This window comes from Haemorhous mexicanus, chromosome 5 (genome assembly GCF_027477595.1).
Source record: "Haemorhous mexicanus isolate bHaeMex1 chromosome 5, bHaeMex1.pri, whole genome shotgun sequence".
Lineage (NCBI taxonomy): Eukaryota > Metazoa > Chordata > Aves > Passeriformes > Fringillidae > Haemorhous > Haemorhous mexicanus.
In genome coordinates, this window is record NC_082345.1 from 947,325 (window position 1) to 974,814 (window position 27,490).

General features: G+C 42.9%; 1 protein-coding gene across 1 annotated transcript in view; it reads right to left on the minus strand.

The window, feature by feature from the left end:
* SOX5 (SRY-box transcription factor 5) overlaps nt 1-27,490 on the minus strand; it is a 297,551-nt gene that overhangs the window by 227,841 nt on the left and 42,220 nt on the right.

Genomic DNA, 27,490 nt, shown 5'->3' on the forward strand with positions numbered 1-27,490 from the left:
TCTGTACCTGAAAAACTTGGGTCAGTGTCTCCAAACAGATTGCAGCAGAGTAATACCCTGCATAAAATAGAATGCTGTAAACATGAGTAGTTTTTATTTTGATGTCATTTCCCAGTTTGTTTTTTTTCCACTGTTTTTGTACTCCAGCTGTTTAATGAATATTGTTTTTTAAATAAGCCACTGGATGATCACGTTATATGAGTTACAGACTTGGCTGAAAAAGACTTAATTTTTTGTTTTCATTTCAGAGGGTATGAAGGTGCTACATATGTCTATAGATATGCACACACACTGTGTTTAGTGATTTTTGTTATAATTTTATATTTTTTGGAGTAATTTTGATGGCTCCTCTAATAAATCACAGTATTTTAAAAAAAATCACCGAAAAAACCCCACTTTTATAAAAGAACATAAGTGGCCACAAATTATTTTAACAAAATCTGAGTAAAGGTACATGGAAAACATGCAATAAAGAAAACAGATTTGTTTCCACAGGCTACTTTGTTGTGGCAAAAAGATTACCTATGGTTAAGAAAACTTTTAATGCAAACAGTTTGGAGCAGCTTGAATGTGTTATATAGAGAATAAATTCCCTAAGAGAATCGGATTTAACTGAGATTACAATCTGGGCCATCATATGCCCCAAAAACCAAACCCAGTGATGTTAATGAGAGACTTTCTACTGACGTCAATGAGCTTTTGACCAAGCCCTAAAAATTTTCCAACTCCAATCAACAGAAATTCTCCTTTTTTTCTTTCCTTCCAACCCCCTCCATTTTTGTTCTGCACTTGAAAAATTCCTAGTTGCTAACACCGGACTTCTAAACTTAGCTGAAGCCAAATGCAGTTTGTTTCACCTATAGACTTGAGTAAACATTTTAAACACCAACCTAAACAAGCAAATTGGTTAACTTCAGCATCATTTCAGACTTGATCTAAAATTCAAAACCATTATCACCAAGTGGCAATTTTTTTTCCTACACAGAAGGCTAAAAGAGGAAATATCTTGAAAGCTGCTTTCTTATTCACACTTTGAGACAGATAAGCCAAATATCATCATCCTTAGTTACAGTTCTGAAATCTACCTATGCCACCAGTCATGTGGAGAACAGAGTGTTTCTTCATTTTCCCAGGGACTGGTTCCTTGTTTTAATCCAAAGCAGGTCCCAAAGACTTTCCCTGCTGTTTGTGTGTGTCACACATTGGGTATTACAAATACTTGGTGTATTTTACAAACACACCAAGTATTTGTAACAGCTGCCTAAACCTCAGGTATCACCACTGCTGCTTCCGGGCACATTTGGGGTACAGGAAAGTGGAATATATATTCTCATATAAAATCAGTTTGTTGTAAGAGAAGAAGCACAAGAACACAAGGATTGGATGATTATGTAAAGTAATACAAGATGGTTTTCAGAATCACAAATTGCTTGGCTTTCAAATGAAGCTCACAAGTATTTTTAAAACTCTGCCTTGCTTTCTGGGGAAAAGGAATTGTGGGGGGACCACGCAGTAGTCTGTGAACAAAGCACCACGAAGGACTCTGAATACTCAGTTCCTAGTGCTTTCAAATGCACTGTGGGACCATGGAAAATAAAACTATTTTTCCCTGCATTTCAGTTTCCTACCTGTAGAACAGGCACAAGCAATCTCTTATATTATAAAGGCCATGGAATGATAAATTCATTAATGAGAGAGATAACCTCCCATTACAATGTTGGCTGAAAGCATTTACAAACTCCACAGTTAGACTTCATAGCTGGCTGAGAAAGGAAAGTGTTCTACACAGATCTTTTTAAAAAGGTAAATGATACACTAAATACACAACCAAGAAACCATCCCCCTGCAAAAAGTTTCTTTGGAGCTCTCAGGTGTGCATGTGTGCAGTGTTTGCATATCACACACATGGCTATTTATACACTTGGGGGATTTTAGCCTCAATCAAAACACATATACAGTAGGGGAACAGCTGCAAGCACATCTCAGTGGGCTAAATTACAGCACACCAGAGAATTATTCATTCAGAAGGATCTGTGGCAATCACACATCCATGGCGTGACTGCAGTCCAAGAGGAATCCTCTGCTCTCTGTGCTGCTGGAGGAGAGCTCAGCCCAGCTTCGGCTGCTGAGGCCACTTCAGCAGGAATCCCCCAGCACACGGCTCCAGAACCTGCTTCCCCACAAGCCCAGGATCCTTTTATTCTGCCATCCACAACAACAAAACGTGCAACAGTTACCTCGGCTTTCACTTCACGTCCCTCTCTTTTATTTTGTTCTTTTTTATGCCATTACATGGAGACGTCAAAAAGCTCTCACTGGGTCTGGATTTTTACTACTAGCACATAAAAAGAAAAGACACTTCCACCACATAAAACCTGCTAGTGTCAATGGCTGCATAAAGCCAAAAAACTCTAAAGAAAATCCTCTGATGCTGCATACAGAAGTTTAACTGTCCCCCTGAAAACACAGAGAAATCCTCAATGGCAAGAAAGGCATGTCAGCAGCAGTTTAAAATCATCCCCTGAGAAGTTCCCTCCCAACAAGGGAGATTTAGCAGGTTGTGTTTTTAAAAGGACAAATTGACATGACTTCCTCCAGTTTCACTGAGAGAACAGCAACAGCACAGTGAAGTGGAATTAAGAAACATCAATATCCACTACTGACACTGCACAATTCAGTCCATCAAGCCACACACAGGACCCATCTCTGAGCCAGCAGAGCAGGGGACAAACACTTTTCCTGGAGAACAGCCTCTCCCAGCTGCATAACCACCTCACCTGCTCAAGTTTGATTACATTCCAGCCTCTGGCACTGCTAATCCTGGTGGCAGTTTGATGCAGGCAGCAGCTGCTCGGAGGACAGGGCTCTGCTGCTCACCTGCCCTGCCAACTGCTCTGCTGATGGGTGCTGGCCAGCATCTCCTGAGCTGGGATGGTACTCACCCAACACCTGAGGCTGCTGCTTCTCGAGTCCCCCTTCAGGAAGGCAGACAAGGACTGCACAGATCCTGCTGAAGCAAACACTCCAGCCCCTTCTCTCCCTCTCAAGCACCAGCAGCACAAAAGGAACCAGCCCTCGTTTCGTGTCTTCTGCTCCTGTTCCAAGCCAGAATCCACAGGAAGACCTGCTCACTCACAAGAAAGTTGCCTGGATATTGCCAACCAGCTTTCCACCTATGGAGGAAATACCTCTTCCAAGGTTTAATGATAAAACAGGCTTCTGCCCTTTCAGGATGAGGTCAATAATCTTCCTTTGTTAATCTTGGGCAAGCTTTACTTAATCTAGCCCCCTTGTCACCTTTGTGATTGACAGGAAAAGTCATGTCACTGGACAATGGACTTGTCCTCACTGAGCAATATCTTTTTTAAAGGTTACACAATGTTACCCTTGCTCTCATAAAAAGTGCAAACATTGTGCTGTTAAAAGAAACTCTTCATTCCAGCTGTATCTTTCAAATTGTCTCCCTCTGTTTCCAGGGTCCAAGGGAGGCATATTTCAGTTCTACAGAAGAACATTTAAAGGCTTAATGAAAAGAAACAGGTTGTACTCGGTGAGATCTCCAAAATATCTTAGTGCTCTAAATAGATCTCATCTTCTCCTTCCTCATCTAGAGATGCACATTATTCCTGTCTGCAATTAAACTCAGACACCCTGCTTCTGTGACATTAAAATTTTGTCCCAAACCAACCAAGAATCGAAGCAGAAGAAAACTGAGAACTAAGTCTGAAACTGTTAATTACCACCATATGGTATGCATGAAGTCTGCATCTGCAGGGAAAAAAATATATATCACGAGAATCAAGCTGCTGGTTTTGCAGCCAAAAACACCTGGAATAAAACACTTGTGTCTTTAAAACAAGCACAGATATTGTCTGATTTCAAGAAGCCTGTGATCCTAAAAGCAACCAAAAAGGTTCTTTTTTCAAAGCTGGAATTTTGCCCATGCTTCACTCTTGCAGAATGTGTAAAGAAGACCAAAGGCAGGGTTTTTTCTCTGCTTTCTACATTAGACATGTAGGCCTATCTCTTTTATAGTCTCCATAGTGACCAGGAAGCTGATAACAGTATGACATAAGAGATAATCAGAAAACAGAATACTTCACTCTTCTGAAGACAAATGATTCTCCAGCAATTTAATACCATTTCCTATTTTTAAAAATTTATTTTCCCCAACAATATTTTAGGAAATGAGTATCTATGTGTAAGATTCAACAGCTCAGCTACTTCAAGTGAAAATCTGGAAGCTGTGGAAATACTTCCATTGCCCACAGGAGGCCCACCAGCAATTACAAGAAAACTCAACTTGACATTTCCAGTATTTGTTAAGGTTTAAAAGAAACAAAACAGACACACAATATTCACAAAGCAAGAATTATCTTAATTTTTGCTTAAAAAAAAAGCATTCCATTTACAATCTTTGCCTCAATTAATGCAATTAACTTACTTCAGGAGCTTGAGTGCCACTGTCTTTCAATGAGAATCATATTTTCAAATGACTTAGGTGGTTTGGAAAAACTGTCCCCTTCTAAAGGCTGTGTCACAGGGGCTGCAGAGCAGGGATTACCACAGCCCCTGGCTTATGGGGGCTGCCAACCTGGCACCCTTAGGAAGGTGAAACAAACCCATATTCCAAAAGGCTTCCCAGGGGACACTGTGCCTTTCACACGTAGGAATTCCCTTCCTTCTGTCTGGTATTCAAACAGTCCTTGGTCTGTATGCCTCCTCCATGCAGTGAAGCTGCTCATCAGTGGTGGAGAGGGATGATCCCAAGGAGATTGAAAAGGAAACTGTGGAAGACCCCATAAGCAAAGAGGAGACCACAGAAGGTCACAGAAGGGAAGGACAGGTGGAAGAGGATAAAGACACTGCTAGAAGTAAGAACTGACACATGACCCAAAGAGGGATAAAAGGGTTAAGGGCACCATGTAAAGATCCAAAGGTGATGGGTCTGCAATCAGATCCATGAAAAACAACCACTGCCCTTATTCTGATTCTTTCTTCTCCTAGGACTGTGGTTTTAATGATGACAAGGAAATCAAACACAGCAGAGAGTGAGGAAGGAAGGGAATGGATCAGAAGAGTCAGCTGAAGAGGCCAGGGTGCAGAGAACTTTCACCTGAATTAGGTGAAGTAAACCCAGTGAACAGAGATGCACTTTTTGTTTTCTTTTTACTGTGACCATGCTCCTACCATCAAGAGAAATACAATCAAGTAAAACACTGATTTGGCTTTACTGACACCAGGTCTTTGGAACTCCATGATCCATATCCTGGAGGTACTACCAACACTTAGACAATCCTGATGACATCTTGTTCTCCCTCTAAAATGTGAAATTTCACTTTGCAATGGAATATTACTTATTTTTAGCAATCCTTACTAGCTCTTGTCCTTCAGCTTGTATTTATGTGACACAAAGGGCTGTATCTAATTGATGACCTCTTCTTGATGAAGCAGAATAGACTGGCAGAGGTTTCAGTGGGAAGACTAACAGGTATTTTCAGTGCTTGCTATCCATGAACCTGGCTGAAAATGGTTCAAAGCTCCAAAAGACAGCCATCTGCCACAGAACTGCTACAGCAGACACTTTCCTCTCTTTTACCTTTTCCTCCATATGTAAACTGAGATATTAATGAACAGTTCCTGCAGCTTGAGGCATTTTATATAATTGATACAAAAAGCCCAGAGATTATTGGCTAAAAGCCCCACAGTGGTTGTGTTTTCATTTTTATTGATGCAATAAAGACTCAGCCCTTACATTACTCCTCCATGACTCCGTGGGGCACCACAGCCCAACCACCCCAAACCAGAAATTGGGAATTCTCTCATACATCAAGTGCCACCCCACAAGATCTGACAGGAACTCTGAAATGCACCTTGGCTTTTTCCAAACACCACAATACTCAGACTGCTGCCACAACTGCACGAGCAAGAGGAAATCTCAAACATTTACAAGGTTCAGAGATGAGCTGCAGGAAACTGGTCGCGTAGACACAAAAGGAATAACTTCTAATCCGTTTTGCACTGATTTCTAACTTCATCCTCTGAGATTTAGAGAGCATAGGAACAAATTTTTTAAGGATTTAAGTATCTACAGATAGAAGGAGGCGCCTAGTGGGATTTCTGAAAATGCACAACAACACACATATTCAGTTAATTCTCTCTGACTTCACTTTAAGTGTCTGAAAATAAAGAGGTGGAACCAGCACGGGTGGCTGGGTGACTCCGTGTGCCTCTTCACCAGACCATTATCAGCCTATCTGATAACCAATGCCTTAAAACAAACATTTCTCCTCTGGCTGCTCTGCATTCCAGCCCATCCCCAAACATACAGCACAAGTTCAGTACTCCTTATTGCTTATCCCATCATTTCTACTTGATTTATTAAAGAATTCTATGCAAACGGTGGATCTGTTTGTAGTAAAAAATATATGAGAAAATGTTGTGAGTGAAATTTTAGAACTTTTTTATATTGAATGCCAAGCATGGGTTTGTTAAATTATTTTCTTCTGTGGTCTATACTTTGGTTTTATTTTTAGCCCACTTCTTTGTCCAATTTCTTGCAATGAAATGTTCGCCACATATAAAAGTAATTTGCAAATCTTTAGATATTAAACACAGTAAAATTGAAAGAACTACCTTGTAATGAGTAAATGTGGTTAGTGACATGATTCCTGACACCCATACTCAGACCAGGTCTCTCCCACTGTTTCTTTCCCTGGCTAAACTCATTTCAAGAAAATAACGCAATACAGGATTACATCTATTTGCTCTCAAAACACTTAACAAACAAAACTGGCATTCTGAGAACTCCTGATATGTTAGCTATAACCTGCAAAAACAAAGAACATGTTGTACTACAAGAGCCTTGTTATCTTTGTGCTAGTAATCTTCATGCTTAAAAATAATAAATAAAGCTCTGCAAAAGCACTTTTAAGACTTTTATGAGCTCTTCCCTGAGGGACTAAAGATCGCCCGTAAGACCTTGCTAAACAAAAAATAAGACTGCTTATCAAAACAGCTTGGTAGAAGCTTCAGCATACATTAAATCCTTCTAATAGTTTGGAAATCATGCAGTATAAAACGATTATCTTTGTAAAAATACAAGCTTACTAACCAGATACAACAACTCTGGCTTGTGAGTGTAATAAAACCTATGCTGAGTGTCAAAGGCAGTTTGATCAGCAGCTTTGTTACTGTGAAACAAACCCATTGTCTGTGCTAATTCCTCGGAAGGAGGGGAGAGGACTATCTGCACAGAACTCGGGATAAAAGGAATGCCATGGGCCAGCAGTGGCTCCTGGACTGCTCCCAGCTTTCACACTTCAGTTCCTGCAGATGGAAAGGGATGGCAGATTACTTCATCTGCTCTCTGGTAGCCTGCAAACACTTGTACCAGGCAGATGATTTCACTTCATTCCTTAGGCTGGGTGGCTGAGAAGAAAGTAAAGAAAAGCCACACATGAAATAGTTATGATGCCTCAGGTTTAGCTTTTATATTTTCACATTCTGTGCTGCTTTAGTGGGTGGGTCTGGGTTTCACATCAGGGGATGGTGAGCTCTGTGCTCAGAGTAGGGAGACAAAACAATTCCTGCTCCAGCTGGGCACCAAGGACAAATGATCCCAATCTCAGGCCAGGAGCACAAACCCCATGGGCTGGAGAGAGAAAAACAAGCAGGGTGGGAGTGCCTGGGCTAAAGCTGGGCTGGGACAATGAACTGCAAGGTGCAAATGGAGCAGAGCTGATCCCAGGGAGAGACCCCGTGCCCGGCCGTGCATTTTGGGGCCATTTTGGGTCATCTTGGGGGCAGCCCTGGCTGGGCTCTGGTGCTGCCCAAGGTGCATCCATGGAGGAGATCCTTGGAATAAATCTCTGCTTTATTCTGGAACCTTGCCCAGCCTCTGCTCCAGGGCAGCCTCTCAAGGCATCAATTCTGTGAAAGGCATGTGGCTAAATCCACTGCACTTCCTAAATAATCATGTTCTGCTCGATACACGTTGTGTGTTTTTCATGAGCCTTCTCAATTCCCATCTGCTTATCTACTTTTACCTTGCATTTGTTCTTTTGCTTTTTTAGATTATAACAAGACTTACAAGACGATAACCAGAACAGTCTTTGCCTCCACAGAGATTAGCATCACACTATTTCTTTCTTCTGAAAGCAATCTTCTGGAAGTTTTCCTTTTCAAGAAGGGCCAGAAAACAGAACTTTATTAAAATGGAACAGCAACTTGAGAAATAGCCTCACTGTGTCCACTGGAGTTTACTACAGCATAAGAATAGGAATTAAAAAAAACCTCTTTTGATTCAGAATATTCACCTCATTTATTTTTTAAATGAATATCACCCAGCCCAAGGAACTCATGGATCTGCTTTTACCTGAGTCCTTTATTCTGCCACCTGCTCTTCACAAACTTCAATTACTTTGTCTACAACTAACTCTCCTATATTTTTAAAGTAATGTTACAGGACTTTGCCAAGCACTACACTAACTGGTTTAATCTTCTTTAACAGTCATTAACAGACTTGCTTTCTCTCCAAAATTTATTTCACCTATTCTGCTCTTTTATAATTTGATTTTCTTCCTACCTACAACCGTTACACACTTTTAGTGAAACAGAATTCTGGTGTAAACCAAAGTAGCTTTCTCACCTTTGGAGGAAGAACTGCATAGGATATAAAAAGAAAAGGAATATCCATATTCTGTGCTTATAAAGAGAGAACAAATCCTTTCACAGAATGGTGGTTCCACAGAACATGCCTACAGAGCAGGAATCAAACTTACTTGCATCTTGCACACTTCAAAGGACAGTATTTGATCCAAAATGCCAAACAGACCAGGATAATTATTAAAACCCAATATGACAGGAGTCAATCAATGTCACACTGGTACATAAGCACAGTCCAGGTGAGAGCTCATTCAGAATTTGGTCAATGCCCACACAACACCTCTGTGTCCTGCACACAGCTCAGGGCAGGGGCACGGGCTGCCTTGCCAGGCTCCCAAGAGCAGGGAAGGCAGAGCACCCTCAGCACCCAAGGGTCATCAGGAACCAGCTCCCTGCTCACTCCTCTGGCTCCCACCACACCTCAGAGGGTGACATGATGTGCTCCTCCAGGGAGCAGCATGATGCCATTTCACCATTCCAGTCCCATTCTAAAGCTCACCCAAGCAGAGCTGGAACCAGATTTAAAACATACACAGGCCTCACCAGTTCAGACTGAGGTTGACTGATGCAAACTACCCTAATAAATTCTAATTTATGACAGATTCCCAGTTGTTCTCACTCTGCAGATGAGTTATTCTTTCTTCTGTTTCTGTAAACTGCAGTCAGCAGCACATTGCCTACTATGAAGAGACCTTTGTGATAAGATGATATCAAGGGATGTTGTGACATTCCTGATTAAGAATTACACAGTAAGCAAACTGTACAGAAATGCTAATTTCCCTCCCCTTTCTCATCACTTACCTAAATTATTCTGAGTAATACAAATGATCTTTATTAGCTTTAAAGCAGTTCATTCTCATTCTCTTATATCATTTCATTAAAGAAATCAAATTCCTGCAGATGACTAAGTGCACAACGGATTTTCCTCAACAATTAACTTTGTGTGCTGATGTACATGATGTTCACACACAAACCAAAAAAACCCCAAGGAACACCAATTCTTCTATAGTCACAGCCAAGTACCCACCATCAGCAGAGAATGAATAACTTTTGCTGGAAATAGCCCTTTTTCCCCAAATTCCTCTTTGAATCACTGATTTCTGAGTATTCCCTGTCATTTTCAGTCGTCATGAGTGATGCTGAAAACCCCACAGAACTGCCCAACCCAAATAAGAAAGGCACAATTTTCTCCACTTGGACTGGAAAGAATGTTAGGCTGCTTCATGGTGAGGAAGCACTGCTTGGCTAACAGGGCATGGTTTCACAAAATCTCTCTTTCTGCTCTCACATTTATTAAAATTGGGTCTCAGGATGTGATCCAAGCAGGTGCCACTGTGCCCCCCAGCACTAGGCTGATGTACAGAGGGTTTCTAACAAAAAGTTCTCTGCAATGCATTCATTATACCCAGCAACATCAAACAGGGAAAAGTAATTAAAAAGCTCCTATTGAGCTCCTAGAGACCTTGAGCACAGAGAGGGGGTGAACACAAAGACAGGGTATTTGGTTTTGAGTCACAATTCATTTAAATATATATATATAAATATATATAAATACATAGATGAATATGTGTGTGCTTATATATATATATTTATTTCTACACATTAGAAGACATTACAGTGCATTTTGAAGGGTTTTCCTATTTTCCTCTTCCCTTCTGTCTGTGAGTGTCTACCTTTAGAGTACATATATTTAAGCATACTCAGAAGAGTTGCATAATTTTTTTTTTTTATTTCAGTGTTTTTTTTAATCTTCAGATGTACATTTATGTGGGAATGAGTTATTAGAAAAATAAACTGCCTGGACAGATGCAATTACGTGAAATAAAAGTGAAAATCACATGCACATGACATGTAAAGGGGAACAATGCTGAGAGCTGATTTGTCTGTTACAAGGGGCAGAAGTGAGACATGCAAGAGTGGTTCCTCTGAAAGGCACCCAGGCCTCCCCACTCCCCTCTGGCACTACTGGAGGCTGCACTCCCACTTTTATAGAAAGCCCTTCTCAATATACTTTGATTTATTTGATTTTTAGATCAAACACTACAGAGTGTCTCATAATTTCAGGTTCAGAGAAACATTCAAAAATAGAGGCTCAAGAGATGCTACAATGACACTAAGTCACAACTTCTGATCCAAACTGCATCCAGCCAGCTCAGACTGGTTCAAACAGGTCTGAGCTAGTCAGAACCAGTTAGGACCAGTCTGACGTGGCTGGATCCAGTTTGAACCAGTCTGAGCCCAGCCCATGCTCATCCAGACTGGGGTGCATAAAACACAGTTACCCAAAGCAGCCAAACCATCCCCTCCAAGGGAGAACACCTGGGACTAGGAAGGCCCATGGAATCAAACAGCAATTCCTAAACTACATTTCCAGTGATGGAATGGAGAACCTCTGAGCACTGCCTAAAACACCCAATCTTTCTGTAAACTGTTTTCCCTTAAGATCTTGATCACCAACATGCTTTTCCAGATTTCAGCACATTTGTTTCCTCCAGGAGCTGGCCAGAACACTGAACAGCTCAGCAGGAGTTGCAGGAGATCCCCGTGAGCAAACTGCACTGAACTCCACAGGTTATTGTCAGTGAACAATGGGATCACATTTTCAGAAGACTAAACTGCTCTGGAAATCTCACTTCCTGAACACATCTGATTTCAAGCCCTTGTGTTTATTTATTTTCATGTCAGCTATTATTCACTTCAAGACAAAGTAAAACTTTCTTCTTTGGAAGTAACAGAGTAAATTAAGAGCTCAGATGATGCACAGTGATAAACAAAATACAGTCAGAATTAGCTGCTGAAATGCTTCAAACCTTGCTAGTTATTCTTAAATTTTACTGTGGGGCTTAAGCACTACTGGAAAGGAACATAATATCCAGGGAAGACACTAAGGTGAATAAAGTGGAAAACAGAGAGCAACAACCACCTTTGGAAATTGCTGGTCATCCTTCTGACTGCAGGGTTGAATTACTCTGACACAGACTCGTGGAAGTTTAGATGAAAGTATCTGTGTTCTGCTTCTGAAACAGCAGAATGTCCAGCTATGCATGGGGACAAACAGAACAGTGCCTTTCAATTGTCACCTACATTGCACACAGCTGCTCCCCATGTATTTTCTGAGTCATGTCTATCTGCTTGCTTTATTGACTCTTTCTTTTTAACTGCCCTCAGCACTGAAGAGTCAATACAGCCACAAAAGAAGAACTGGACTCTGCTTTGCAGACATATCATCAAAAACAACAGTTAAGTACCACTTGCAAAGTGTTTATTACTAGGGATGATGTGAAGCAAAAAGAGACACAGCATATTTTCAAACCCTGGGTTAAGTTCTAGCATTATAGGCAATTAATAGAAATATCATATTTTTATGCAACTAAATTTGACCTCAAAAGCCACAGCAAGACAGAAAACATAGGACCCTTTAATGTCATTTTCCCAGTCATTTATCTGACTATAACCACACTTTAAAGCACTGAGGTCAGCTGGTCATGCAGCATGACCTACACTTCTGACTAGCATGCACTGCATTTGACTGGAGAGTAAATAAGGGACTGACACTCCATTAACCTTCACAAGTACAATTATTTATCAAAACAGTTCAAAAGACTACCCGACAGAACTGATAAATCTGGAAGCAAAAAAGGAAACTGCAACAGTACAAACTGATCTTCTGCTGGTGATGGAGAGCTATTTCCTACCACAATTCCTGTGGCAAGTCCTCCAGCCAGTTTTAACACAGCCATCCATTGCAAAGGGCTGCACCTTAAATCACAGTGGCTTTGACAAAATCTCAGAGCTTTCTTTTTTCATTTTGTGGGGTTTTTTTCTTTTTTTTTTTTTTTCCCCATCTTCTTTCTCAGAAATAATACAGGCTAATACATATACACAGGACTTCAAAGACTGCCCTCAGAAATGCATGCAGAAGGTTCAGAGGAGCTGGCCCTACCTGTCACAGCACACAGAGCAGCTGAGACAACCACCATACCCAGAGTGCCACCACACAATTTCAGAAAGCTTCACCCAAACCCAGTAACACCCTACCTCTTCAGAAGGCTTCAACCACGTGCAGAGCAGCATCATTCCACTCCAGCAGGCTGCAGCTTCTGCCCTCCTTGTCCCCCAGCCCAGCCTTTGATGCCCTGCTGCTGCTGCAGGGCCCCTGTGTGCCCTCTGTGCCCTCTGGGGTTGGGCAGTGCCCCTGGGCACTCCAGGGCTCGTTCCCTGCAATGCTGCTCACCTGTCCTGCACACCTGGAGCCAATTGGGGATGATTGGGCACAGCCCACCCCAATCACTCTGTGCCTACACTTCTGCACTTTTGGTTACAGCCAAGGATGACACCTGCTCCCAAAATTCCTGTTTGCTGAGGATGCCTGTCCATCACTTCCCCACCACGATGTGAACTTTATTTCTTTTATTACAAGACCTGTGCTGGTTGTGAACTCTGCCAAATTTGTGGAACATCTCTCTGTAGTGACATTCTACCCAAATTCTGCACTGAAGCAGGGGCTGGAGCTGCTCATCAGCAGCTGTCAGCTGCCATCAACCACTCTGACTTTCTGACTGCAGAAGCACTTTACAGTTCCAAAGATTGGGAGGTTTCTTCAAAATCCTGTACCAGAAAGGGTCAGGAGGGAGAGTGAAGGGAAAACAGCTCTACCTCATGAGGATTCTGTCATGATCTACTGCACATCACTGCCCTCTTGTCCTGCACAGTGGTTTTCCTCTGGCAGTACACACCCCTCTACCTCAGTACACCCTGGTTCATCTCCAGCCTCTCTCAGGTGCACAGGTGGGAACAATCCCCAGGTGTTCACCCTTGGAGCTGCAGTTATCACAGCAGAGCTCCAAAGAAAGCAGTGGTGGGCAGCAAATGAACCACCTTCCTTGTCTTTGCTCTCCCCTCTGGATCAGTTCCCTGCTTGGCAAAAATGCATCAAGTCCATGAACACAACAGCTCACCCAGCTGCCTCAGACCTTCTCTCTGGTGGTCACAAGGCAAGGACCCCAGAAGGCAAAAACCAACAGATAAGGGAGGAAAAAATCATTTAGACAAGGGAGGAAAAAATCATTTGAAGGGGAAGAGGCTTTCCCCTTATCCAGTAGCCCAAAACACAGTAAAAGGAACAGGAAGTGCTGACTGACATCAAGGTCAATTTCTACTAAATGTCATCTAATAAAGGGGAAAGATTTACTTGATAGTGCCTCTTTAACAGAGGATTTATTGCATTCATAACACACAGAAAAGCAAAATCCTCATTATATTAGTTACCTTATTTCAGCTAGTGCAAACAGTTTATTCCTTAAAGACAATAAAAGGAAATGGATTATGATTTTAAACTTTCTGCACACTTTACCTTATACATATTAAAATAATCATGTTTAGGGGACTGAGTACTTTTTAAACCCGACTCATAACATTGATATCCTGAGGTCTAATGTTTATTTTTTCCCACTGACTTCCAGATGAAATGCCTCAAATTGCAAATACTTGCCCCTTGCCAACTCCTTGTCTTGGAAACCCAACGTTTCTTTTTTCTTCTCCCACTAGGAAAGGGTTCTGGACTCAGACCTTACTGACAATTCTTGGGATGTGCAGGAGGCACAATAATCCATTTGGCTGTTGGAGAGCTCTGCACTCAGAGCTCAGCAGAGCTAAGCAGCCCCAGAACCTGTCCTCTGCCAGGTACCCAAGCACAAGAGAGCAGCACCCAAAGCCTTCCTTCCCCCAGAAAATGCACAAGAGAGGATTTAACTGCGAGTTAATTGAACAAATCTCCACAGCATCATTTATGAAATGGTGTCTGAGCCAGCCAGAGCATGTTTTCACCTGGAATTAGAGCTTTTCAGCAGCACCTCAGATGCACCTGCTGCAGACACCACTGTCCTTCATGGAAAAGCATCTGGTTTTAAGCAGGAGACATAGCTGTTAAATTGTGAATGATTCTGCTCTAAGTAGTGCCAGAGAAGCAACAAAACAGCAAAAAATGTTTAGAAATAATGGTGGAGACAAGAGTCCCATACACTGAAAGGACAGTTTGAGACAAGGGAATGTGATATCACTCATCAAATACAAAACATTTACTGCAGAAAAGAGCACACTTCCTTTTTGTGCAGTGGCAAGGACAAGAACTACAGAGAGAAAACTGATGCAGGAAAGATCACACAGGAGTGATTTTCTAAAGGCAGAGACAGCAACACCCTGGGCCAGACAGACCTGGAGGTTCTGAGCCTCCTGTCTTGAGTAACTTCAGGAAGGCAGACTATTATCTGAAGGAAATGGCACTGGCACAGCTGATCCCTGGATTGAAGCTGGGGCTGGGTGACCTCTCCAATCCCTCCCAGCCCTGCAGCTCCATCAAGTGCAGGCTGACAAATGCTGAGAAATGGATGTGCTCATTCAGTAGGAGCTCTATAGATCTGCAAGGGACTTACTCACTAAGCTGGATCAAGGTTTTTTAGTTGTGTTTTGCTCTGGATTTTTTTTTTTTTTCAGATAAATCAATAGGCTTGGGCCATTTTCCAAAGATGTGATTTGGTAAGTTTCAAGCCAAACCTCTCAAGCTTTACTCATGAGATAAGTGCTAAACAATGAGCCAGATTCATCAAAGCTTTATAGACTTACTTAAAAGAAAAAGAAACTGATTCAGCCAACTCATTTCAAGCCAAATCAGGCAGTTGAAAATCTATTCCTGAGATTCGGAAAATCTGTCTTTTTTTAAAATATTTTAAAAATATGTTTTGAGAGTCCCTCTTTTGCAAGAGCCTCAGGCAACTCTGTCAAGAAACTGTTTTTTGGGATTTTTCAGTCTGATTAGGAGTGGTGTATTCCTCATGTCTAAAGGAGATAGCTGAAATACATGTGTTTGCACATACACACCTAAATATTTTTACATATACACTTATATATACAAGCAACATAAGGATTCAAGAACATTTTATCAGAAGTTTGGTAATTAAAGCAGTGGGTTTACTTTTCAAAAAGGCTAAAAATGAATTTGCTTCTTTACCAGAAGACAAAAAACCCACAGTAGTGCTGGACACCAGGATACTCTACTAGTGCACAAAGCTAAAGCCAGTTCCCTGCTCTCAGGCATGTCCATGAGCATTAGCACATAAAATCTACCAAACCCCTCAGTCCTGACCCTTAGAGCATTTCCTCAAAGAAGGTTCTTTCAGTGCTTGGTACCTCTACCAAGGAGGGTAACAACTGAGCTAAACAAGCCAGTTTTTGTGTGCACCCACAAAAAAAACCTCCCAGAAGCACCAAAGCACTTCAAACACGGCATCAAACGTCAGCAGGAGAGGGGAAGACACAGCCTGGTGTTATCTGACCAGGATGGGTCCCAGTGGTGACTGGGGATGGAGGAAAGGACCCCCTGCCTGCTGGCTGGCATCCCACACGTGTCTTCTGAGCTGGAGGAAATCTGGACTGAAAATGCTGAGCTGGTGATGCAGAGATTTCTGTGCAGAAACAGGGGAAAGGCCTCTACCCTCTGCTTCCACAGAGACTGTCATTCCCCAGTACACTCCTTTTCAGAGGCAGAAAGGTGATGTCCCTACAGTGATGGACCACTGGATGGCTGCCCCTCCAGCCCAGCATTTGCTGTAAACATTTATGTCAAAGCAACAAGAAAGCATTCAGAACCTTGCCACGCTTTCTTTTTGTGCTCCTGTTCTTTGCAAGGAACCTGCTCCTTCTGAGGACACGGAAAAACATGTGACTTTGAACTGGAAACCCTGAAGATCAGCGAGCCTACCTGCTAATGAGCAACTTGCTATTGAAACGAGCTCGTTAGCTTTCATTTCTGCTGGCTGCTGATCGATTCATGAGCTGCTTACGTGGCCTCTGTAAGCTGTACATAAATTATCAAACACATTGATTTCCCCAAATAATAAATCAGGAAGTCGGTCCTTTCCATAGCTCCAGTATAACTGCTTAGCTCAGTGGCCTTCAAAGTTCAACCAAAGGAAACAAGGATAACATCAGTGCTCACAGAGACACTGCATCTGAAATGGCAAATATTCTGCTGCAAAAATAAGCTGTGCTGGCATCCCAGGGAAGCGAATAAAAACTTGCCTCTGAAAATGTTACATACAAAACGCACAGAATTTTGCATCAATCCTTGTGTAGGTGGCAGCTCAAGAAATTCACAGTAAGGAACAATTGTCTCCAGCAGGGAAAAATCCAAGATAGATCATCATCTTTTTCCATCAAACACAATTAAATTTCTACAGCCATCATCATCTGCCTGAAGTGGTCAAAGTCCTATGGCATCCCAGAGTCAGCGCTGAGCTTTGGAGGTGAAAGCATTTTCTCTTGTCCACTGGCAATGCCCAGAGCACAGGAAGAGAACCTGACAAACACTCCTCAGCCAGCACAGGAGGAGGAAGGGAAAGCCTCCTCAGCCCAAACCTGCACCCGTACCATTTCCATTTCCAGCACATGTGGATACCTGCAAGGCCAAGCTGGCCAATCTGATTTACCTGGCCTCCCAAGCCTTTCTTAAAGTACATCAAAAAGTAATGCTCTGGACATGTATGCCTGCAAATTTCCAAGCACTTCATAACACTGATTTGCAATAATTTGCCTAAGGTCATGTGGGCCTTGATCCAAAGCCTATTAAAGACAAAGCAGTCTTTATAGTGACTTCAAAGAGCTTTGGATTGGACCCACGGTGAAGCACTGCATAGTAAATAGAAAAACCAAGAAAAGAAAACCTGGTCTAAAGAAGAAATGCCATCCTCTCCTTAACTGACTCAGTTTACTGAAAAAGATGGGAACGTGGGATTTGATTTTCCTGTTCTGCACCACACTGCCAGCCCAATGAAGGGGCTCCTTCCTTTTCCCACACAGCTGCACTGCTCGGAGCATGATTCCATTCTGAAGCACAGCCCAGCACGGGAGCTGCAGCACGCTGCAGAGGTGCTTCCATCACCTTGACCCTCAGAAGCAGCAGCCCCAGAGCCCTCCCTGGCGTGCCCCTGGAGAGCTGTGGCAGTCCATGCCAGCCCAGCATGGTGCCAGGATGGAAGGCTCGCTCCAAAAGAGCAGCACGCTTAGGACTAAACGCAATAACAATAAGGAGTTAAAATGTGCAGACCAGAGAACATCGCTTAATCCCAGTTTACTGAAAGGACATGTCATTTTTAGAAAGTTGTCCAAACAACTGTCTTAATATTCTACACCAAAGTGGCTATTAATCAAACAACAAAGGCCCAATTAACACATAGCTGTTGTCACCTTGATGTTAAAAGCCTCTCCCTTCCCCCTTCTTTCTTTGTTTTTGTCTTTAATGTTACAACCTAACCCAAAAATGCCTCAGGGCCCTACAGCAAAAAAAAAAAAAAAAAAAAAAAAAAGAAAAAAGAAAAAAAGACAAGATACAGAGAGGGAGACAGGGAGGAAGGGAAAGGATGGAGAAAAGTGGGGAGGGGAGAAAAGGAGAGAGAGAGAGTCTTAAATACCATCTCTCCTCTAGGCAGCAATTTCCACAGATGAAGAGGTCACCACTGTTTAACAGTGTGCTGCCACGTTAATTTAGTATGACAAGATAAAGCAGTAATCTCTGCTTGAAGAGGCTGTAAACCGCCTGCTATCCAGGGACATGCTCGAGTCGATTTGCACTGTATATCACTTTATACAATTGCCGTGACAAAGCCCCCTGAGTTCCCTCATGTAAATCTCTCTCTCTCCCTCTCAACTTCGCTGCCAGTCAGGCACGGCGGATCCCTGGTAAGCCCTGCAAACTTGGTGCTGCACGCATGCCAGCGCACCCAGAGCTCCCCTCCTCCCCCCGCCCAAGAAAAGATGTTTAGGACTTTGATAATCCATTGATCCCACTTCCATATCGGCTTGTATTTTTCAATCTGTCGTGTTAAGTTGTCAGGGAGGGCGATTAAACCGATGTTTCATGTTCCCAGATTTGCGTTCCTGGGAATGATAGTTTTCAAAGCCTTTCTTGCTAGGTTCTGCTTAAAGATTATCCCTAAGAAAGCTGATGTGAATATTATTACTGGCATAAACCTGGTAATAAAACCATAAAGTGTTTTAGGTAAAGACATTTTAGAGATATTCAGGGTTATAAACATAAGAGTTTAAAGCTGGATAGAATTTGGAGTGCTTAAAAAAAAAAAAAAAAAAAGGGAAAGAAAAAAAAGCGCCCTGTCAGGCTGAGGAGTTGTCTCAGCACGAAGGAAAACAACAGATGTAAAAGGGAAAAGGGAACTGCGTGTCTGTGTGGAGTAAACAGACCTGCAGAGCCCCAGAGCAGGGCAGGGCAGAGCAGGACCTGGGCAGGCACACAGCACCGAGGAGGAGGCAGAGCAGGGTGGCAGTGGCCATGGCTGGAGCTGGAAGGACAGAAGGAAACCCAGCCACAGCCACTGCAGCCAGGGATGCTGCCGTGCCTGCACAGCTGAAAACACCCCTCCGTGTTGGGCAAATAGGGGGGATTTCCTGCAATATGTTGCAACTCTCAGATGCCATACTGCATCTCTAGAAGATGCAAGTTTTAAATGATGTCTCCCTCTACTTCACATTTAATTTGTGTCGTTTTCCTATGGCCTGCAGGCACGATACAAGTCACAGCACACAATACACCGAACACGGTGCCAAAATGGGAAGCTGTGCACATGTACATATCCCCATTTTCTGGATTAAACACAGAGGAGGACATAAGTAGAATTAAAACACATGCAGCACACAGGTTTCTACAGAGTAAGGCTGGAATTTTACTACAGTTTCTTAACCAATACATTGCTATGCCTGTGCATAGCATTTGGATTTGCAAAAATGACCAAGCAAGGCTAAATCAAATCTTTAACAGGTTACATACCTTCTCTGTAGTCAATTAAACTGAACAATAAAATCTGATGTTCATTGCTGCTGATACTAAGACAGAAAAATGCTTTATTAAGCATCTGAATTTCTTGTAACATTTGATAATCCTCTAAATTTTAAAAGGGAATTGATGGAATTAATGGCACTAGAATTAATGCCATTTTTCAATATTAAGAGAACCTTCCCAAAATGGCCTTTTTATGGTGTTCTGTTTCTTTATTCTCCCATACATGTTGCTAACCAACACATGATTTATTATTTGAACTTAACACTACTTAAAAGATATACAACAAAAGGTTTGCTTTTAGGGAATTCCCAATTCTTAAAACCCCACTAAATACCATCAGTACTGGTTAAAAAAGAACTCTGATAGAATATTCACCCACAACACCCCCAGCTCCTCCCCAAAAAAAGGATGACCTAGAACATGGCTCCTTCTCCAGAAAAACGAGAGAATTTCTGCACAGTAACACGTGCTACTCCTTTAACACCACATACTGTGAACAGGATTACTCTCACCTAATTCTACCCCAAAATTTGACACCCAGTCTAAACCAGTCCCCAAGGCTCCCCCCATAGCAGACAAGCACTTTCAGAGGGTAATTCATCTTTCTTCTCCTGGGTGCTTGTTTTAAGATTGAAATGTTGTTCTAGGCGGGTGGTTATCTTTTTACACAAACTGTGAAGACAGCCCTAAGTTTTATGTGCCCAAACTTTGGTGAACTGAACCCCAATCTCACTGAATGGCATCAATGATCTCCGTGAGGCTGGAAGCTCTGAGAGATCACAGACCATCACAGATGAAGGGCAAGGACAATTTCCATTGTGCTGGCACAGCCATGGATGACAGAAGTGAATTGCCTGTGATAAATCAGCAACCTGGAAGCTGGAAATAACATCTAATTTCACCCAATAAACAAAAAACTTGCCATATTTGTTAATATTTATCAAATTACCTGTCCAACAACTCCATGATATTTTACCGAGCAACACAAAGACACAGGTCCTAAATATCAAAGTATTTCAGTCCAATCAGTTTATTCACAAGGAAAGCTCAGGAATTCACTGTGGCCCTGTGCCAATATATTACCCAATTCTCATGTTGACAACTTCAAAACTGAAGCTATGGTCACTGCCCAAGAGCTAAGTTTACACTGGCCACAAGCAAACAGGAAAAGTACATCATCTGCCACAGAGGTATTCTTTGCAGGACTGAATGACTCTATTTGCAACTCTGCTGGTAGATCTATGAAATTCTGAAAACTGCTTTCCAGAGGAGTTTATCAAACAGGTTTAAAGAGAATTTAAACAAGTCTTATGCACATAACTGTTCTGCTCTCCCCCACGCTCTGCTACTGCCTCTGTCAAGACAATACGAATTTAAGGATTTGGAAAATAAGAAGTGGGGGGACTGCAGATTTAATATTTATAAAAGTAAAGAGTATCCCATGGACTCACTCTCTATCATTACTCAGATGCAGGCCACAAACTCAGGTAGCTGAGTGGTTTGAACTCTGAGATGCAGAATGCTCTCTATTCCCACAGAGCTAAGCACTGTATAGCAAACCTTTACCTATCAACAATGAATTATCAAATGCTCTGGCCAGGCAACTACCTCTCACTCAAAGCTTTTTTGGTTGAACTTATCTAACCACAGATTTATAAACTATAGGGATCAACAGCTGAGCTTAACACCCTAAGCTCCAGCTGTAACCTCTGAAGAAAACCAGGCACTTGGAGGGTGTGAGTTCCCTGACCTACTTACAGGATCTGTTAGGACACAATGAATCACACTCCACTATTCCCTATTTACTTCTATTAACTACAAAGTTCAAGGTGAATTTACTAGCTCACTTCTGAACATACACCTTTTAAACAGACAGTCTGAGGAGACTTCACCCTTGAATCTTCACCCCAAAAGTGACACTCAGATTTACATGGCTTTGTTTGATGTGTTAGTGGCCAACTCCATTCTGTGAGATGAAAAAACTTCTTTTTTCTATGAGAAAAGCCAAAATGCTTTTGGCATTTTGAGAGAGTCAAAAGCCAAAAAGCTCTCCATGCTGCTCCAAGCAATAATCACCAGAAATTTATCACTGAGACTCCATAAATTTAACTGAAAACTGTGCAAGAAAGTAACTTGCTCTGAGCAGAGCCCAAACCCTCAATTCCCAGCTCTGCACTCGTACCTGGGTGTTTGCTGGAAAGCTCAGCAGGCACTGCTGGATCTGAGCACAGAGGGACCCAGGGCTGAGCAGGGCTCCTGACTGCAACTGCAGCAGTCCAAAGGGAAAGGGAACAGGAAGGTTTCACTCACAGCTCCTGAGGTGAAAGCCACACTTCAAATTCAATCTGAAAATCAGCACAGAGTCTGAAGCACGGATGTTTTGCATTATTTCTGGCTAGCAGTATTAACAAGCAATGTAAGCTCCCACCTCTGACATGACTTAGTGGAGAGATACACATACAATCTACCCCAGTAATTCAGACTTGAGATGTCAGGAGGATTTTACCTTTCTGCTATAATATTTCTTATTTTCTGTCATCAAAATCCAATCCCACAGAAAGCTATGTGCAGAAGGAGTTATAGTCAGTGACCTCTCCTTCCCTCCCTCTTGCTACCATCAGCATTAGGTTCCAATCAACCAGATTATTTTGCAGGAACAGGGTCATAAGCTAAGCATTCTGGGGCAGGAATGTTTCTTTTTTCTGTCTCTATAAAAATAAATCACGCTCTTGGTACAATATAAATAAAGATAATAACAGTCTGATATTAGATTTTACTGGTCTGTGCTTTAGACAATCTGTGTAATTTGCTTGCTGTCTGTACAAACCACAGAAAGTTAATCTTTAGAGCTCTCATTTTTTCCTGGGGGGGTTCAGTTTAAGAGCATACAAAGAGGATGCTGAAGCAAACTATTTCCATGTATGATTACAGCCTTGTTCACACTGCCTGGCAAAAGCTACCCCGAGTTACCCTGGGCACAACTCCACTCAGTGACTTTTGCTGGTTTATCCAGGGATGCTCAGTTGAGGGGATGCACAAGTCCACTTCTCCCTTGCACAGAGCAAAAATGCCTTATGTGATCCCACAGCTGCAACTAAACCAGAAACAGAAACAAAGAACTTGAGGGTGTTACAGAGAGCCTGGAAATGAGGCTGGCCCAACCATTGGGACATGCTTGCTACTCCAGGCATCAAGGACTCTTTTGACTTCAGAAAGTTTGTTTCCTCCAACTCATTGTCTTTAAACACTTTGGAACACTGGCTGGTTCAGAGACATTGCAGCACATCAATCTCCTGTAGGGAGTTCTCTGAACACATCCAGTGTAAATGCTCATCCTAAGTAAACACAGAATGAAATCTGCAGTCTGACTTGCCCAAGGTCCTTCCTCAGCCACGAATTTCTAGAGAAAATGAATAACTGTTTTATTACAGCAGAGAAGGAGGTGGTATTTCACTGATGTACTGAAGACAGGAGGATGCAGCTAGCTCCATGAAAGGGAAAGAACACCACTGGATGACATGGCACCTGAAATGCCATTTTCATTCCCACCACAACCACCACTACTTTTGGTGAATCTGAAAAAGCATCAGCAGTGGGAAGAAAAATTAGAGAAAGCAAGCTGGCCTTGGCACAGCCTAATCCACCTGAATTTTGCATGGCCTGAAAAATCACACTTAAAGAGACAGTGCCAAAACCACGAGCACATCACCTGTCCATTGAAAGGACAGAAAATAAAGAAACGCTCCCAATCCAACTGCAGTGGGTAACTTCCCATGGACACAGACCTCTGACAGTGAGAGGAGAGACTGAACAGCACAACTGTGAGCACTGAGGGTGGCAGAAGCTTCTGGCACTGCTCAGAGCCAGTTTATAACCACAGGGATTCCTGGCAGCCCTGAAATTCAAGAAACCACGGCCAGCACTTCACAGTGCCTTTTAGGTTTGGTATATCTGAGCTAAGTAGAGCTGCACATCACAAACCAACCATCCCCTACTTTATTGACATTCTGTCCAAGCAAATAGCTCAACACTCATTCTTACTGTGCAACATCTTCATATGAGCTATTTACTAAAAGGCTTTAGAATGGATTAAATAATAAAAATGACTAAGCTAAATATAACTACAGCAGAGGAAGAAAATGGGCAAAGCAGAAAAAGGTTTTCAGAGGACAACTGAAAGCAGACAGGAACTGATAGAGTAAAGCTGCCTCTTTTAAGGCTGGGAACAGAGAAATCTGCACCTGCAGTGAGCAGAAAGGGAGAAAGGCACACCAGCTGCTCAGAAGAAGTACCATGGGTGTGAAAAGTGTGTGGAGCAAACACAAAGCACTTGGGGAAAGTGTTCTGGAAGTCCTAAAATGAATTAACAACTACTGAAGCAAAAATGAGCCAAGGTGGTGTCCAAAAGGAGGAGCTGGTGCTATGTAGGGGGCAAAACATGATCAGCTCAGGACTGCCACAGCCTTGCCTTGGGGAATATGTCAGACAAGAGTATGGCAGCCTGCTCTGCTGCTCTCTACTCTGCTAACAGTTCCACTGAGCCTGAGGCCAAAGGACACACAGTCACTGAAGGGAAAGCACAAACACTTCCAACTCCATTTCTCTGGGCCTCTGCTTTCAGAACCATGGAGAACTGGGTGTTTAAGTGGCAGCAGAGTTTGTGTCTCACTACAGCACCAGAAAGATTCACTGTCACCAAAAAAGGTGGGGTTTCAGAATAAATTTGGGCAGAGTGCCACAGGGGATGGACCTGGACTGCAGAAACTACACCAAGTCCACAGCTATTGTTTGGCTTCCAACAGGATGGAGACAGACCCTGCCTGTGCTGTGTCACACACAGTGTGTCTGTTGGAAGCAAAAGATGTACCAAGAAGTAGGAACACTTACATGCAGTCTGGATTCCTGCAGGCCTAGTGGGGATTTCTCCATATCCTAGACATCAGCAGTGCTCCTCAAACTGAGAGCACAGATTTGAAACAAAATTTTGAAGTTATCTCAACTTTGAAGTTGCTCAGAAAGATGACCATGTTTTTTGCTTACACAGTTTTTTGATAGGGCATTTAATAGTTATTTTCTTTTCCTCATGAGAGAGAGCATCTGGTTTGAATATTCCTACCAAACGTGGGCTTTACAGTTCTACCTATCATCTCTTTTTTCTGCAGAATTTTTTCAGCCACTCACTTGAATGAGATTTTCCAGGTATTTATGCAGTAAGTTTAAATGAAGACATTTTCCTGTATGAAGGCAATGAATTGATGCCTAGGCACATAATCACTGGCAAACAATGGACACACACAGTTCCCAGCACTTCCATAAAACAAAGGTGTTTACTTTGCTGTTGATTATTTTCTGCTTAACTGAATTCAAATGAATCCATTAAAAACATGACTGCTTCACAGTAAGATGGTCTTCAGCAAAAACAAACAACTGCTGTTTCCACTTCTCTTCATGGCCTTTAAAAACTGCAGTCATCTGCTCCCTGTATTCCAGGCAATATATTTTATAGGTCTGGTCTTGATTTGTCAAGTTGTTGGTTTAAATGCAGTTCTAATCCTCCTGCTTAGGGATGGGGAAAAAAAAAAGAAAGAAAGAAGTTTTCTTACTTCATTACTTATTTAATGTCCCTTTGACCCTTTCAAAGTCTGACCAAAACACCAATGGGTCACCTCAAACTGCAGCAGGTGTTTCTGCTGGGAATAATGTGCCCATCCTGGTTCTCCATGGCTCCAAGTGATGCAAAAGTCACTGTGTTACAAGGGTGGTTCAATAAACACAGGGAAAGCTCCACACACAAAAGCCCACTGCTCCTGAATGGCACCGTGGCTTTGATCCCTGGCTCACCTGCACAGTGCAGGTCAGCGCATCGGTGTGCCCCAGGCAGGAGCTGCACCTGGAGCAGGACTCACAGGGATGGGACAGGGGAGAGAGCAGGGATAGGACAGGGGGAGAGAGCAGGGATGGGACAGGGGGAGAGCGGGGATGGGACAGGGGAGAGAGCCGGGATGGGACAGGGGGGAGAGCGGGGATGGGACAGGGGGAGAGCAGGGATGGGACAGGGGGAGAGAGCGGGGATGGGACAGGGGGAGAGCAGGGATGGGACAGGGGGAGAGAGCGGGGATGGGACAGGGGAGAGAGCTGGGATGGGACAGGGGGAGAGCGGGGATGGGACAGGGGAGAGAGCAGGGATGGGACAGGGGGGAGAGCAGGGATGGGACAGGGGGGAGAGCGGGGATGGGACAGGGGGGAGAGCAGGGATGGGACAGGGGAGAGAGCGGGGATGGGACAGGGGGGAGAGCGGGGATGGGACAGGGGGGAGAGCGGGGATGGGACAGGGGGGAGAGCGGGGATGGGACAGGGGGAGAGCGGGGATGGGACAGGGGGGAGAGCAGGGATGGGACAGGGGAGAGAGCGGGGATGGGACTGGAGGGACACACAGATCAGCCTAACCTGAATGCAGGATGCTTGCCAGGCAGACAGGAGAGTTTCCAAAGCTGTTATCAGCTGGCTCCATCACAGCTGATCCCCAAGGACTGCAGAGACTGCTCCAGGGCCTGGACTAAACACTGCAGTAGCAACTTCTGCACTCTTTGATGGGTCCTGACTGGAATCCTTCTCATTTGTTCCCCTTCCTAACAGCCCACACAGTGACTCCTGAAACGCTGCAAGGGTCAAGGCTGAGCTCTGGTAAAGGCTTAAAACTGGACCTGCAGAAACTGCTTCCATGAGCCACTCTTGTGATGGCATTTATAATGCAGTGTTTGCAACAATGCAATTTCATCATCTTATAAATATCAATTTACCACTAAGAGAGGAGAGCAAGAACAGCAGACAAAGGCAAACTTAGCCCTGTTTCTGGTTTATTCTAATTGAACTAGTCCTGTTCAGCTAGGCCTATCTCTTACAAAAACAACAGTTTCTAGTTTAAACTGTGAAATTGTGTGCGTGTGTGTGTGTTGTAATTATGGTGCCTGCTAACAATTTCATACTGCCACACTGCACATATGGCTTCCAAGCTAGCTTTATCTGAATCTTTGTGAATCTATTCTCCATGCTATTAAACTGAGCACATTCCACATCGTTCAAAAGTAATTACACTTTTGTCTAGAGTGTAGGAGACTGCTCTCCCCAAACAATGAAATTCTCATTATGAGAGCTGGCACAGTAAAGGCACTGGTGTTCACAACACTGTGCATTGTATCATCACAATAACTTATCCTAAGCTTGATGCTCAAAGGTACACTGGAAATTAAAATTTCTCTAAAACCACTGTGAGGTTGTTGTTTTTTTTGGTTTTTTTTTTTAAATATGCATTCTTTAGCTCAGTATAATTAGAGTCCTATTTGACTTTTTAAAAAGCTATATGCATTCAGATTCCCATTCTCCTCGGAAGGGCTGAATAATAGCTGGGTGCTCCAGTGCTTGTTGTTCTGATCCAGCACCATTCATATGCTGACAACTCCAGACCAACAGGTGAGGCACAGGCCAGGAGAGATGTGATAAGAGAATCCAAATGAAGCATTAAACAACCTTTTACTTGAACAAGTGGAGGAAAAGCACAAAGCCACGTGCTGGAAAGCTTTGACCAGCAGTGCTGCCATTCTCAATATTGCTCCCAAGTTACACAGGAGTGACTGCATTCACCACAGAAACACAACTTCTGTTAGTGTGAAGCAACAAAGTCACTGAACAGTGCACCAGAATATTTCCTACCCATTGAAAGCACTATTGAAAATGAATTCTAAATCCACTGAAAGTGCAGGACAAATGTGGGCTACCAGTACAGCCACAGCCATCAGCTTGGAACAACCAGGGAATAGCAAAATTATGGCTTACCACTCTGACCTTTTCTTCAGCACTTCTTTTTTTTTTTTTCTTTAATCCCATCCTACATTTCACTGATATTCTACAGCTAAAAAGGATGGTCTGATTTAACCACACCATGCCTGTGGAATACTTTAATCAGTATTGTAGCCTTGA